The sequence below is a fragment of the Typopeltis vanoorti genome, chromosome 5, assembly GCF_054136105.1.
Source record: "Typopeltis vanoorti isolate ZY-2024b chromosome 5, IOZ_Tvanoo_1.0, whole genome shotgun sequence".
Classification (NCBI taxonomy): Eukaryota; Metazoa; Arthropoda; class Arachnida; order Uropygi; family Thelyphonidae; genus Typopeltis; species Typopeltis vanoorti.
The window spans coordinates 103221427-103236861 of record NC_143553.1 but is presented as its reverse complement, the minus strand read 5'-3'; the positions used below and the strand labels follow the sequence as shown (position 1 = coordinate 103236861).

Genomic DNA, 15435 nt, shown 5'->3' with positions numbered 1-15435 from the left:
CCTCTTATCCATGTCAACTAGCCATCATGTCCATTTTCCATTAGCATCGTTTTACTTTGTTATTATTAACATCAGACTCCTGTGGAGGCAAAGACTCATTGTGGGAAGTCCATGCTGTCATGCAAAATGATCATTGACCTGTGCATTAAATCTATTCACATTGTCTGTACACTGACCACAATTTCAGGCAATGCATTTCGTTCACCTGCCACTCTCCCTGAACATGCTCCTTGCTTCCCTGATCACACCCACCTTATGCAGCTTCCAGGGATGGTCTATTGTTTTTACTTTGTGTCTTCCTCTATTCTATGAAAAATCCTCCATGTTAATCTGGTACCCCCCCCCCCCCCCACACACACACCAACGTCTACATCTCAATCATATTCTCTCTCCTTCTCCTTCTTTTTATTCACAAGGCTTTGCAAGTTGCATTCAATTAGTCTGTTCTGATATCAGACATTCCATAGACCTGACACTGACTTAGTAAACCTTCTCTGGATCCTCCACAATGCTTTCTCATCCTCTTGAAAACAGGTGACCATATCTGTACACAGTAGCACATATGTGGTGTGATCAAACCCTTACTTACAAGGAAACTATAACCTCTTTGCTTCCATATGTCAATATCCTCCTCATCATTGCCATAATCCATTGTGATGTTCTTGTGACCTATGAACTTCAAATCTCTGTCCACATCACTCCTAGATCTCTTATCTCTTCCACCTCCTTCAAAATTTCTCTATTAATTGTGTATTCTGCAACAGCTGTATACCTCCAGTTAAACCAGTCCCAATATCATTAACATACAAGTTAAACAATAATGCTGAAGACCAATCCACTGGTACTCTAGTAGTGACCTTCCTCTTTTGCGATACCACCCCACCATACACAAGCAGCTAATACCTATCTGACAGCCAATTATCTATCCAACTCATTAATCTCTTATCCAATTCTATCCATTTCAATTTAGTTACCAGCTTGTCATGTGCAGTCTATGAAATAAATATGCATTTGAAAAATCAAAGTAATAAGTTTCTGTGTAATTTCCAGTCAAATGACTTTTCATAGTCTAATATCATGATATGGCCATTTCAGCCACCATTTATTTACATTGTGAGCTAGCATATCTCCTAAACTAGGAGATATATAATGACTTTTCATAGTATAATATCATGGTATGGCCATTTCTCTTCTCCAGTTAAGCTATTATTTTATTGTAGAATGTGAGCTAGCATATTAGGGACTTCTGTAATTTTTAGGTAAGACATTGATGAGGCATGCTCTGAGCTGCTTTCAGAAGAGTTGTCTTGTGCCACTGGGCATATGTCAAAATTTTATCTTAAACTACCTTGCTTGTCAGAGGCTTAGATAGTTTTTATTTTTATTTTTGGCAGGGTGTGGGATTGAGTAAATGCCCTGAATACTCTACATAGAATTGACCGGAAAGGCACTTGGTTATTACATTGCAGCAAAACATGGTATGAGGCACAAATTTAAAGAGTTCTGAGAAATTCTAATCAACCATGCTAATCTTAACAATAAAGATGGTTTAAAACTTCCTAAGGATATGGATGGTACATATTCTACCCACATAACCTTCTAAGAGTTCATTATAAATTATAATTAGGGCTAGTACTCCAGGATCTTAGCCTTAATATGACAAACACTTATGTTAAATTATTGATTTGAAATGTAATATAGCTTGTCTCTCTGTGTATGTATGTATGTATATACTCCAGATGACGACCTTAATATGAAGGTCAAAACATTGGGAAATTTAAGTAATTATTCTTGACACTGTAGTAGTAGTCTCCAAATTTATCAAAATGAATCATTTACCTAAACATTGCCTGCTCATCACCATTTGTTTTTCCTAGTCAACAACAACAGATTCCACTGAACTTCTTGTCCTTTCTACTTCAACATCACACCATATACTTTCAAAACAATTAGCATCATTTCCCTTCTGATTCTGTATGCTGAGAAGACACAGTTCATCTCTTATCGAGATAGCACTCCACTAACCCGTTAACCTTCTATATCCTGTTGAAATATGCTATACTCTTCAATTTTTATTCCTTTTCAGAACATTCTCCTTAGTTAACCAAGATTCCCCTGATACCAATAATCTTCACAGAGGCTGAGTCAATCAATGCCCCAAATCATTCAATTTATTGTGAATGCTCTTGACATTTGCTGACGGAAAAACCAGTGCACTGTCAGTTTCACATGGCTCTTATTACTCTCTTGAAATTCCAATTGACTGCAATATAGTATACAACCCATTAATTTCTTAAATCACTACCACATGAGGCTATCCTGCATCTCTAGTTTCCCTGTTCTGACACTCATTTTCCTAAGAAAGCAACAGTCTCCAATTGCTTGTATCCTACCATGTTCACATGTAATCCATGTTTTGTATATAGCTCCCTTCTACCTTCAAATGTCCTCCCACGTATATATATTCCACACCTCTCTTCCTACACGTTCATGCAATCATCTCATTGATCATCACTGCTCCTTTCCTTCACTCTCTGCATTATCATACCAAGGCAACAAACACTCGTCTCTCTAACCCAAATCTCTCGCTATGTGATTCATGCTACCTCTCAGGTTATTCATACCAACCACCACTTTCATCTCTTGTATGTTTTCAATTCACTTTATTATCATCACAACCCTTTATTATTATTCCTCCAGGCAGGTGCCCTTACACATTACAACATACACCCCATATCATTGCATCTTGCCACATAGTCACAGCTTCATTCATTCTTCTCTCATTAGCATGTCTGACTCTTTCTGCTTCCACTCTCTCTCTCTCTCTCTCTCCCAACTTTCTCCTGCTTCTTTCTTCCCTGCCTCTCCAATACTTTTGTCCTCATCTCTATCTATATCTCATATGTCCTCATCTCTATCTATATCTCATATGTCCTTCTCTCACTCCTACTCTGTTTCTCCTCACACTAGCTAATCTCTTTAGTCTCTTAATCAGTGGTGAGCTATGGAAATTTTAACAAAGGGCTTGCATAGTCGAGCAAAAAAAAAAAAAAAAGGCCTAACTTAGCCCTTATAATACTTATATTGTGACTTTGTAGAGCTTCTGACAGATATGATAATTCCTGTAGGATATCAATCATTAATGCTAGATCTTTTAAAAATTCCAAATTGAGAAGTCGGTTTAAAAAGCCCTTATATTTATCATTCAATGTAAAATGCTTGCATAAAGCTGGGTAATTTCTCCACAAAGCAAGAGCCGCTTGTAAATTGCAAGCTGCCCATCGTGGTCCAAGCATACGGCCGATCTTTAAAATTTCGATACTAAGGTCTTTTGAAATCGTATTTAATTCTCGTTGATTTTTTGGTGATTGATGATAAAAAGCATATAATTTATCCATAAATATGTTTAAATGATGCTAAGTGTAAACGATGAGCGCAATGCCAAATCACAACGTTGTGAAATTTTTGTAGAAGTTTGATTGCAACACCTAACATTACACTAGCTTCCATCAGAACAAAATGCAATGAAATGATTTTTTATATAGTTGTCAGAAAATCCATATGAATTTAAAGTAGCATGTATATATATTCCACGGTGGTATTTTCTAGTTCTACAAGATTATTAAACAAGAAAAACAAGGAGCTCACAAATTTGAGAAAAATTTAACAAAGGGCTCGCGCAAGCCCCTTATAGCTCACCACTGCTCTTAATATTTTCATTCACTATCCTCAACTCATCTTCATGCTTTCCATCTTCTTTCTCGGCAGCTTTGTTTCTCTTTCCTCACATTCTGCTTTCACCCAAGATTTACTCACACAATCATGGGCATCATTCAAAATATCTCCCTCTGCCATACTAACCAAAGTCAAATCCATACACATCTCTTTCATTCCCTTCACCCTGTGATGTACTACTGGTATCGAAATTGGAGCTCATCTATTTCTGAAGAACTATCCCTATTGTTGGTAAAGCCTGATTGACATAACACTTAACTCGCCCCACCACTTCTTGCTGCCTGCTTTTTAGATGGCATATATCCATTCCTCACTTGCCACTTTTCACATTTTTAATCCTTGGAATCCTTACATTGTATATGTGTGTACGTTCCATATGTAGCACGTTACAAATTCCTCAAGTATGCTCTGTATAATGTAGTATTTAAATGGTGGTGGGCTGGGTGTGTGTATTAGATCTGGTGGCCACTGTGGTGAATAGAAGCATAGTTAGATATGACAGAGGCAATAAATCCATACTAAAAATTCACACCAATCATTAAAAAAAAAAAAAAAAACTCAATAGCACAAATTTAAAAACTGGTATTAGACTTAAAAACTTAAAAATTGGCATACATAAAAAAACTCCTCTCATAGTACTAATATTATCTTCTTTTATCACCTCACATTCAGATGACTTGAATCCAGTTAGAGTTGAGACCTATGATTGTAGTACTACTACTAACTGTATTTCATGTGGCAGTGAGTTTGAAGCCATCTGGTGTGAGATGGAATCTAACAAGATCAATTACATAGTGGGGTGTTGTTACAGACATGATGGATCGGTTGCTAGTGATGAAGAAATGCATCACCAAATAGAAAAGATGAGTTCAAAAAGAGTCATAATGGGAGACTTTAATTATCCAAATATTGATTGCGTAGCAGTAGCATCTCGTGAGAATTTTGAGCTGTTGCAGGACACTTCCTCAAGCAACATGCGACAGAAGGAACTCAAGGTCAAAGAATGTTAGATTTGATTATAGTGTCAGTTAAAGATGTAACTGTTCTGTCTCTGTTTTGACTAAGTTTATGAATGTTCCATTCAGAAAAGGTTACATGCTGAACTAAAAGCAGGAAATTATGACCAACTGAGTTCAGTGGAATGGGATCCGTTACTGGATGGGAAAAATATCGACAGTGAATGGGAAGCATTTAAACAATACTTAAATGATGTGATATCAGAATGTGTCCCAAGAGTTTGAAGAATAAATAGGGTAGGAATCAGATGGATGTGTAATCTTATTAAAAAAGAGATTCATAAAAAAAGGATGATGTGGAAGGAATACCATGTGCATAAGGATGATGTCCATTATGAAAATTATAAGCAGCAGGTTAGAATAGTCACAGCTATTGTATGGAAACAAAGTCTGACTATGAAAAGAAACTGACTCTGCATGCTAAAGACAACCCACAAGAATTCTATCGATATGCTGCAAGTAAAAGAAAAAATGAATATGAAAGAATAACTTTACTGAACGCAGATGATGTGAAGGTAATAGATGCAGAATAGGTTGTTCATCTAATGAGTGCCCATTTTGCCCATGTTGCATATTGAGCAATGTTGCTCAATATGCAACATTGAGCTCACTGCTACCTCTTCACTGGATGAAGAAACTCAGGTGTATGAGGACGAGGTATTAGAGCTGTTGTACAAACTGAATAAGAATTCAGCAATAGGGACTAATGGGATATCAGCATGTGTGCTAAAAGAGTGTTCAGCTGAACTGGCTATTCCTTTGACCAGGCTGTTTAATATGAGTCTGAGAACAGTGAAGATTCTGCAGGAATGGAAAGAATGTATGGTCATTCCTTTGCACAAGACTGGTGCAAAGACCGATGTATCCAACTATCGACCAATTAGTATCTCAATAGTGGTGGTGAAGATTTTGGACATATTGGTTAGTGCTTGCATTCAGAAATGAGTTGACAGTGAATCTCTACTTTGCAATGCACAACATGGGTTTACACAGGGATGTTTTAGCAACTTGTTCACATTCTATTACAATGTTGCCATTGAATTAGACAAGGGAAATGGATACACTTTTGGATTTTGTAAGGCTTTTGACAGAATACAGCATGGTAGACTGTTGCATAAATTGGGGAAAATGGGTTTGGGTTAGAGAATATCATCATCATCATCATCATCAAATTCCTGCCATGTACCCTCAAGGGGTGTACAGGATATGGTAGTACTACATGAAAAATTTACATCATTATTAACTTCCTATCTACAATTTTCCTCCAAATCAGTCTGTTACTTGTCAAGACTTCAACATTATCAGATCTTATATTTCTATCGTCTAAGGCACTTTGTACCGTATCAATCCACCTATATCTTGGTCTTCCTCTGGGTCGTTTTGCAGCCAACCTGGCAGAGAACACTTGTTTTCCTAATCTTTCTTCGCCCATTCTGTTTAAGTGACCATACCACCTGAGATTAGCTCTGCTAACGCATTCCTGGATGTTGACAATGTCAAGTTCTTTCCTAATATCCTCATTTTTAATATGATATTGCCATTGATGCCATCTGTTCATGCCTATAATCTTTCTCAGGACTCTCATATCTGCGGTCTCTAGTCTTTGGTCAAGTGTTTTATTTCTGACCCAGCTCTCAGATCCATAAGTTAAAACTGGTTTGAACACTGTCTTATATACAGCTAATTTAGTGTTCCGACTAATTTCTCTCTTATTCCATATGAATTTATTCAGTTGACTTCCCACCATACCAGCTTTGCTGATTCTATTGGCTATTTCTATATTTAATTTACCATCTTCACTAAAAATCATGCCTAAGTAGCTGAAATGTTTTACTTGTTCCACAGGTTCTCCATTCACAACATAGTTGACATTTTCAATGATTGGGCCTGTTTTCATTGTCTTTGTCTTTTTATTGCTGACCTTCATACCATATCTATTACAACAGTTATTCAATTTAGTCAGAGAATCTTGCAGACCTTGTAGCGGATTTATTTAGGAGTATAACATCATCCGCATAAAGCAAAGAGCTGACATTAACATCTCCAATTTTGATATCATGTTTAATACCACTTTCCTTCATAATGTGATCCATATAGATAATGAATAACAGAGGGGATAATGTACATCCTTGTCTCACACCAGATCTAACATTAAACCATCTTCCTGTACTTCCTTCAATTCTAACTGCTGCCTTAAAACTCAAATAAAGACTAAGTATTGCTTGATATAATGCCCCATTGACACCATATAACTGTAGCGTATTGAATAGCTTCTCTCTCTTGGCACCTTGTCATATGCCTTTTCCAAATCGACAAAACTTAAATACAGATCTTTGTTATATTCCCATGCTTTCTCGACTATTTGTCGTATAGTGAAGATCTGATTCTGACAGCCTCTATTTGGCCTGAATCCAGCTTGTTCTTCACCAAGCTTTTCTTCCACAATTCTTCTCAACCGTTTCTCAAGTATACTTGCATAGATCTTGCCAGGAACACTCAGTAGGGAAATACCTCTGTAATTCTCACATTCAGTTTTATTTCCCTTTTTATATGTGGGTACTATGAGAGCTCTACTCCAATCATCGGGAATTCATCCCTCTTTCCAGGCTTTCTGAACTATGCATTGCAGCCACTGTAAGACTCTTATACCACCATACTTCAGCATTTCTTGTCGAATATCATCTATTCCTGCTGCCTTTCCACATTTCAAGTCTTTGATTGCTTTTTCTACTTCAAGTATAAATATATATTCCTGATTGCATGCCTGATCAGTGTTTTTTACCACTATGCTGTCATCACTGCTTGTTTCATTTAGCAGTTTTTCAAAGTAATTACTCCATACTTCAAGGATATCTTTTTCTCCCGTTTTCATGTCACCTTTATCATCTCTGACTCCTTTTACAGCACTTTTTCCTCCATTCATGAGCTTCTTCAACAACCTCCAGAATATTTTGCCACCTTCTTGATATTTATTTTCTATATTCTTGCCAAAGTCTTTCTATGACTTTTGTTTAGCTAGTTTTACACAGTGTTTAGCATTCTTGCATTTGTCTCTGTATTCTCTAAGAGCACAAGCTGACTTATTTGCCAGGAACTTTTGATATGCTTTCTTCTTTTCTTTCACTGTCTCTTTAACTTCCTGTGTCCACCATGGAGTTCTAATTTTTCTATCCTTGCAGACAACTTCACCACATGCCTCTCTAGCTGAATCAATCAGGGCTTTTTTCAAGTCTTGCCACTGAATCTCCAATGCTTGATTCCTGTTCTCAAACTCTTTCATTTTTTTTTTCTTCAATAATCTTTGTGTATTTTAGTCTACAGTTCACATATGAGAGCTGCTCAACTTTTATTCAATTTAAAACTTTCTTACATGTTATTCTTTTCAATATGAAATTCAATTTTATCCTGCTCAAGACTAAATAGTGATCACTTCCAATTTCAAATCTTCTGTACACTCTGGTGTCCTGCACCAGGGAGAAAACATCAATATCAACAATAACATAGTCAATGAGACTTTTCTTATTCCTTGCCTCTTCTCTCCATGTGAATTTGTGCACATTTTTATGTTGGAACATAGTGTTAGTAATAACCAATCCATGTCCTGAGCAGAATCCAACAGATATTTGCCATTATTATTAGCTTTGCTCTTTTCTCCAAATTTTCCCAAAATATTTTCTATGTCTCACAATCATTTCCTACTCTCCTATTTAGATCCCCAACAAGGACCAACTTTTCCTTTTTCATTGTGTCAGTTGCTTTTTCTAAAGCCTCAAAAAATTCCTCCACTTCTACCTTAGTAGAACCTTCTGTGGGACCGTAGGCACAAATAAGTGTCATTGTCCAGTTCCCCATTCTCATTTTTGCCCACATTACTCTACTTGAGACTGACTGCCATTGAAGAAGATTAGCCTCGTATTTTGTGTTGTATACTATGGCTTCTCCTTCTTTTCCTTGATTGTCATTGCCTGAATATAACATTTTGTATTTATTGCTCAAGAAGATCTCACCAGTTTTTGTCTTTTTTGTTTCAGCATCCCTATTATGCCGATCTGGTACTTATCTAATTCCTCAGCTAACTCCATTTCTTTGCCATTCAGGCTTCTTATGTTGATAGTACTGATCTTTAACTCTGGTGATGTTGAGTTGGGGTGTGTTTTCAGATTTGTTTCAGTAGCTGACTTTTCGTTGTTCGCCCTGGTTCCCTGGCGAAAATAACGGGGGCCTTGTTTAACTGGGCGACGCCCAAGCCAGCATGAAATTTTGTCATGCTGTACCAATTTTTATTTTGGCTTAACCAATAAGAATACAATTTGGTTGGCTAATTCCCAAGTTGCTAGCCCATGCTCGTTCGTTCAGTATCCAAGTAAATTCCCAACAGGGTGCATCACGATTGGACATCATGAGGATTGGACATTACGTCAGAAGCATGGTCAGTTCTCCGCATTCCTTTAAAGGCTATGTGGAAGTCTCCTCTCAGTTATACAGCTTTGACCCTTAAGCATTCCATTATTGAATATTAGTATGAATAAGAGGATGGCTGACTGACAGATATCAAAATGTGGTATATGGGGGATATGAGTCTGCACGATTTAAGGTAACCAGTGATGTGCCACAAGGATAAGTGCTTGGTCCACTGTTATTCAATCTGTACATTAATGAGATTGGGAAGATTTAACAAGTGACATTCAGCTCTTTGTTGATGATGCAAAGATAGGTAGGGTAATCAGGAATGCTGCTGATATGCAGTTTACTTGCAGAATGATTTGAATAGGCTGTAATTATGGGCATGGGAAAATGGGTGTCAGTTCATTGTCAGTAAATGTAAAGTTATTCACTTCGGCGTGATTAGATATCCAATGTTGTATTATATTGGTGGGATTGTGCTAGAACAAACTGATGAGGCTAGGGATCTTGGAGTGTTAGTAGATAGGAAGTTGAAGTTCAGGGGCCGTGTGGCAAAGACTGCAAATACAACTCAAAAAATAATTGCAATGCTGAAACAAACATTTACATGTGAAGATAAGAATGTCATTTTGCCTCTTTACAAGGCCTTGATAAGACCTCACTTGGACTATTGTACACAGGTCTGGTCTCCTTGTTTCCAGTGTGATTCTGATATATTGGAGAAAGTACAAAGGGGAGTGTTAAAAATGATATCAGGATTGTGGAATACTGATTATGATGACAGATTGAGAATTTGTAGACTGCAGACACTAGCAAACAGGAGAAAGAAGGATGTATGATTGAGACTTGCAAACTTCTGAAAAGATCATACAGGATTTCAATTGATGGAAGTTTTCAGTTTATGGAGGGTGGGGAAAGGACTTGAAGGCATTCTTGGAAGCTGAGAATAAATGCTGCTAAGAAGGGAGTGAGGGCTAGATTTTTCCCTCATTGGGTGGTGCATGATTGGAATGAATTGATTGCCATTGGATGTTGTGAGTGCAAGTAGTGTGAATGAATTCAAGAATAAGTATGATAGCTGGTGTGTGTGTGTGTGTGTGTGTAGAGTTTGTGGCTAGAGAGATCTATTATTAAGAGAGATCTCCAGGGAGATGTCTCTTAATAATAATAATAATTATTATGTCGACGGAACACTTTATTTTTGTGGGCTAGCACCATTATTTGACTTATCACATTCTGTTTTTATCTATCGCACTTCATTTATATTATATAAACTCCCATTTTATATAAATCCCATATAAAAATTTTAAATGAAGACTCTGGGTTATCCTTGATAACTATACAGATATATATTGATTATCTCAGTTATCTATGCTTACATTGATATATTTTTTGGTGTTTAACTGAACAAAATGTAATGGTATTTCATTTAGGAAGGATTCTGAATATGAATTATAAATCTAAACCAAACCAGATTTTAAAATTCACTATGATTTCCATGCAGAATAATGTTGAAATAGTATCTCATCTTTGTACTCCGTTCAAGATGCATTCGTTCTGGAGTGAGACTAAATCTCTTCTTGCAGTATTGCTTGGAATGACATCTCTGTTTAAGGAACATCTCTGAAATCATCTCTGTTTACTTATAAAAAAATCTTGAATCAGTCTCATCACATCTCTTTCAGCACTGGGAAGCTTAAAACTTGATTTTTTCATTCCATCATCTTCAATCATGGAATAAAAAATCAAGATTCCATCTTGATTTTTTATTCCATCATTCTAAAACTTGATTTTGTGATTTGCTTTTATTGATATATTATCAACAATAGCCAGTTCAGAAGCAATTTGCTCTAAACTTTTTTTCACACAGTAGCTGTCAGTGGTTTTGATTTTTTAAGAAAAGTTGTCTTCTTGTATTTCTCTATTGTGCTGCAAATTAATATCATGTTTAGTTGTTAAAATGTGTTATCATCATTGAAGTGTTTCCATCTTTATTTGATACTTTTATTTTGGACTTCTGAGTTTGCTACCTTGAAAAATTCCCAAACTTTTGATTACTTTGTCATATTTAAATTTTTGATCCTTTGAACTTTATAAATTAGAAACAATTTCAGACTTAAAATAAAAATAGAAACCTGCTTCTTAATAAAATTAACATGTTCAACCATGTGACATGCTATGCTTGGTTTCTACAGTGTGTGGAATGGAAGAATAAGCATTGTAGCCAGAAACTGTTGTAACACACACACACACACACACACACACACACACACACACACACACACACACACACACACACACACACACACACACACACACACACACACACAGGAAGATCTCATTTGACATTTCCTTTATTTATGAAGATTCAAACAAACATTTCAAAATCAGCAGCAAAAAATCCATAATATAAACAACAAACCAAACAAAAGCTTAAATGCACCATGTCGGCAGCATTTGCAATTGTCTTTTGCTTTTTATTCTATAGCATTGTGGGTGAAGATTGCAAAATAGTTTGTTTATATTTCAGTACACCATTAACCACATTGTAAGGACTTGTAAAAAGTAAAAGTTTTACTAATATTAGTATTTAATTTAAATAATAAATTAAAAACATAGAGCTGATTTGATGTTTTCCTCAGCTAAAAAATAAACAGAAAATCGCTTACCATTTAAGTAAAAATGAAAGTGATTTGACATATCGAATTAGGAAAAGTCATTCTGATGTGTGTAAAGCATTAAAGTTAATGCCTTGTATAGTTTCAACAATAGTAACTAATGTAGAGAAGATAAAACATTTAAATGCAGGAATTGGTAATGCAAAAGTGTCAAGAACATCATAGTCACAGAGTGAAGTAATGAAAAATATGGAAAAATTATTAGTGCTTGTGTATTGAAGATATGAATCAAAACAACATTTCTGTAACTCAAGCAGTAATCATGTTGGTTAATGAAATAAAGAAGCTGGTGGAAGAAAAGAGTCATTTGTACAAGTCATTCATACTGAAGCAACTAATCTCATTTAAATACATTATAATTTTACCTCAATTTATGAATGATTCACTTTATGAACAGTGGGCTGGGAACTCCTTCATAAAATGAGGCTTTTCTGTATATGCATATATATATATATATATATATATATATATACATATATACACACACACACACACACATACAGGAATACCTTGTACAGCACAGTTTTGAACAACGCGAGTTTTGGTCTAACGCGTTTTTATTATTACACTTATCATTATTACACTAACATTGTCAACACTGACCAGTGACTTCTGGGTGCCGCAAATGACAGTCGAGAGTCACGTTTATGCAGTAGTTATTCGATTGGCTCTCACGTAGACATGTTCTTTCCCTGCGGCATTTTATTATTTACGCTAATATTAGTATTTCATATTTTTTTATTATTTAAGTATGAGTGAAAAGAGACAAAACAAAGAAAACACTTTTGGAGTAACAAAAAAACTCAAGTGGTTGACATTAGAGAAGAAACTTGAAATTATAAAATGTCACGAGAATGGTGCTTCGTTTGCTAAAATAGCACGTGAGAATTCAATGAATGAGTCATCTGTATGAAATTATTCAGAGCAAAGAAAAAGATTAAATAACATAAAATGAGCACCGCTTCTTATATGTCAAAAGTGATCATGAGAAATCAATCTTTTATGATGAAAAATATGGAATGCCTTCTAATGATCTGGATTGAAGATTGTAATCAGAAAAAGATTCCTTTGAGTCAAATGATAATCCAGGCAAAAGCAACAAGTCTATATGACAAAATAAAAGAAAATGAAAGCGAAAATGAGGGCGATACAGCCAGTGATAATTTTGTAGCAAGTCGCTAGTGGTTCTACAATTTCAAAAAAGCATATGGGACTCCATAACGTAAGAATCCAAGGTGAAAGCGCAAGTGCTGACACTAAAACTGCAGAATTATTTCCCAATGAATTGAAGGAGCTTATTGAGAAGGAAGGCTACACAGATGATCAAATTTTTAACGCTGACAAGACGGGCTTGTTCTGGAAAAGAATGCCATCGCGCACATTTCTAGCAAAGAAGAAAAAAACACAAGCTGGGTATAAAGTGTCAAAAGACCGATTGACACTTTGACTAGGAGGTAATGCATCATGTGATTTAAAATTGAAGCCACTGTTAGTGTACAGAGTGGAAAACCCAAGAGCTCTTAAGGGCTTTACAAAGAACAATTTACCTGTTCATTGGCGTTCGAATAAAAAAGTGTGGGTGACTCGTTCAATTTTCGAAGACTGGTTTAAAACTTGTTTTTGCCCTGAAGTTAAAAGCTATTGTAAAAAGAATGATATTCCTTTCAAAATTTTGCTTTTATTAGACAATGCGCCAGGCCATCCAACTCTATTGACTGACTTAGATGAAAATGTCAAGATTCATTTTTCCCTCCAAACACAACATCAATTCTGCAGCCGATAGATCAAGGCATTATCTCCACTTTCAAGGCTTACTATTTAAGACGAACTTTTGCCCAAGCTATTAAAGCTGCAGCAGAAGAAGATTCTTGGACTTTGAGTAAATTTTGGAAGAAATTTAACATAAAAGATGCGATTCAAAATATTTATGAATCTTGGCAAGAGGTGACTCAAAGCAACATGAGAACCGTATGGCATAATATCTTGCCGCATTGCTCAAAAGACTTTGTTTCCTTTGCAACACAGAAAGAGGAAATCTCAACAGAAATTGTGCAGATGGGCAAAGATCTTGGTTTTACAAGTTTAGATTGTAACAATGTGAACGAATGTATTGATTCTCATTCGAATGATCTGGATGATGAAACCCTTTTGGAGTTGGAACAACAACAAGCCTATGAAGCAGACGAAGATGACCCCCAACTGATGTCATGGTTGAAGAATTTTCCTTTGCTGACCTTTCAACTTTTGTGAGAAAAATCGACAAAGCTTCCGACTTTCTCATAAATGCCGATCCGAATTTGGAAAGAAGCATCAAAGTGAGACAAAGTCTCAATAATGCCATCAAATGCTACAGAGATCTAGTACTTGAAAAGACAAAGAAGACAAGGATGGGTCAACGAACACTAAAAGACTACTTTAGTAAAAAGTAAATTACTGTATGCTAAAATTGAAGCAATATTTGTTTTGTTTTCTACAACTTTTATATCAGTTTAAAAGGATTTTATTTATTATTTAATTAATAAAAATAACAATATTTTTTCATTTTTAAACATTTTTATTATCCTAAATTTTTGTAATAAACAAATGAAATTGAAAACCTTTATAAATAGACCTTGAACAATGCGGTTTTGCATAGCGCTGATGCTTCTTGGAACCAATTAACCACGCTATACAAGGTATTCCTGTATATAATATATATATATATGTGTGTGCTGATATTTACCTCCGGCCTCTCATTGCATAAACACATGAATAGCTTTCTTAGACATTAAAATAACACAATAACCATATTAATAAACTTCAATGAAAAGTAACAGATATTTCATACTTAAACTAACAGTACATTATCAGTGTGCGTGTGTGTGTGCGAGTGCGTGTATGCATGTGTGTGTAAACCAAAAGCAATTCAAAGAACAAACTAGACATTCTTTTCCATTCAAGATGCTATTTTTTATCTATCCAGCTACTAACACTGCACAAATCCCATCTCCTGCTGTCCATAGAAAACTGTTCACATGTTTGGGGTGGTGTACTTCCCTAAAATTTCTTAGTATCCAGAGAAGAGCAATTCAGTTGATAGATACGCCCTCCTTCACTGACTCACTTCAACTACTATCTTACTGATGCATTGTTTCAGCTCTGAGTCTTTTTTCGATCCATCTGCTAAGCCTCTGAACATACTTCTTCTCTTCCTCTTTTATTCTGTCTACCTGTGTCCTCTGGAACAGACTTCTTCATGACGTGTTCCCCAGCAGCTACAACCCTCAACCTTTCAAGAAATATGTCAATAATTTTCGTACAAGATTCTCAGTGGAGGGTCACAAAGCTCTGTACTCAGGATACTGCTATTTATTTTGTACATTATTGTCATAGAAATATTAATTTGTACATTATTGATCTGAGGGAAAATATTAATTTGTTTGCTGATGATGCAAAACTGGGTAGAGCAATAATTAATAAAGCAGATGTAGAGAGAACCTGCAGGAGAACATGCTTTGCATTATGGGATACTAAGGCAAGTGATGTGAAGCTTTGTCCACCTTTGCTACAAGTTGGCCCAGTCCTGAAGATACTTCAGGTGCAAACTTTGTTTGCTTACACTT

General features: G+C 35.8%; 1 protein-coding gene across 2 annotated transcripts in view; it reads left to right on the top strand.

Annotated features, from left to right (window-relative positions):
- LOC150106701 (uncharacterized) overlaps positions 1-15435 on the top strand; it is a 568467-nt gene that overhangs the window by 212775 nt on the left and 340257 nt on the right. The window lies entirely within an intron of this gene.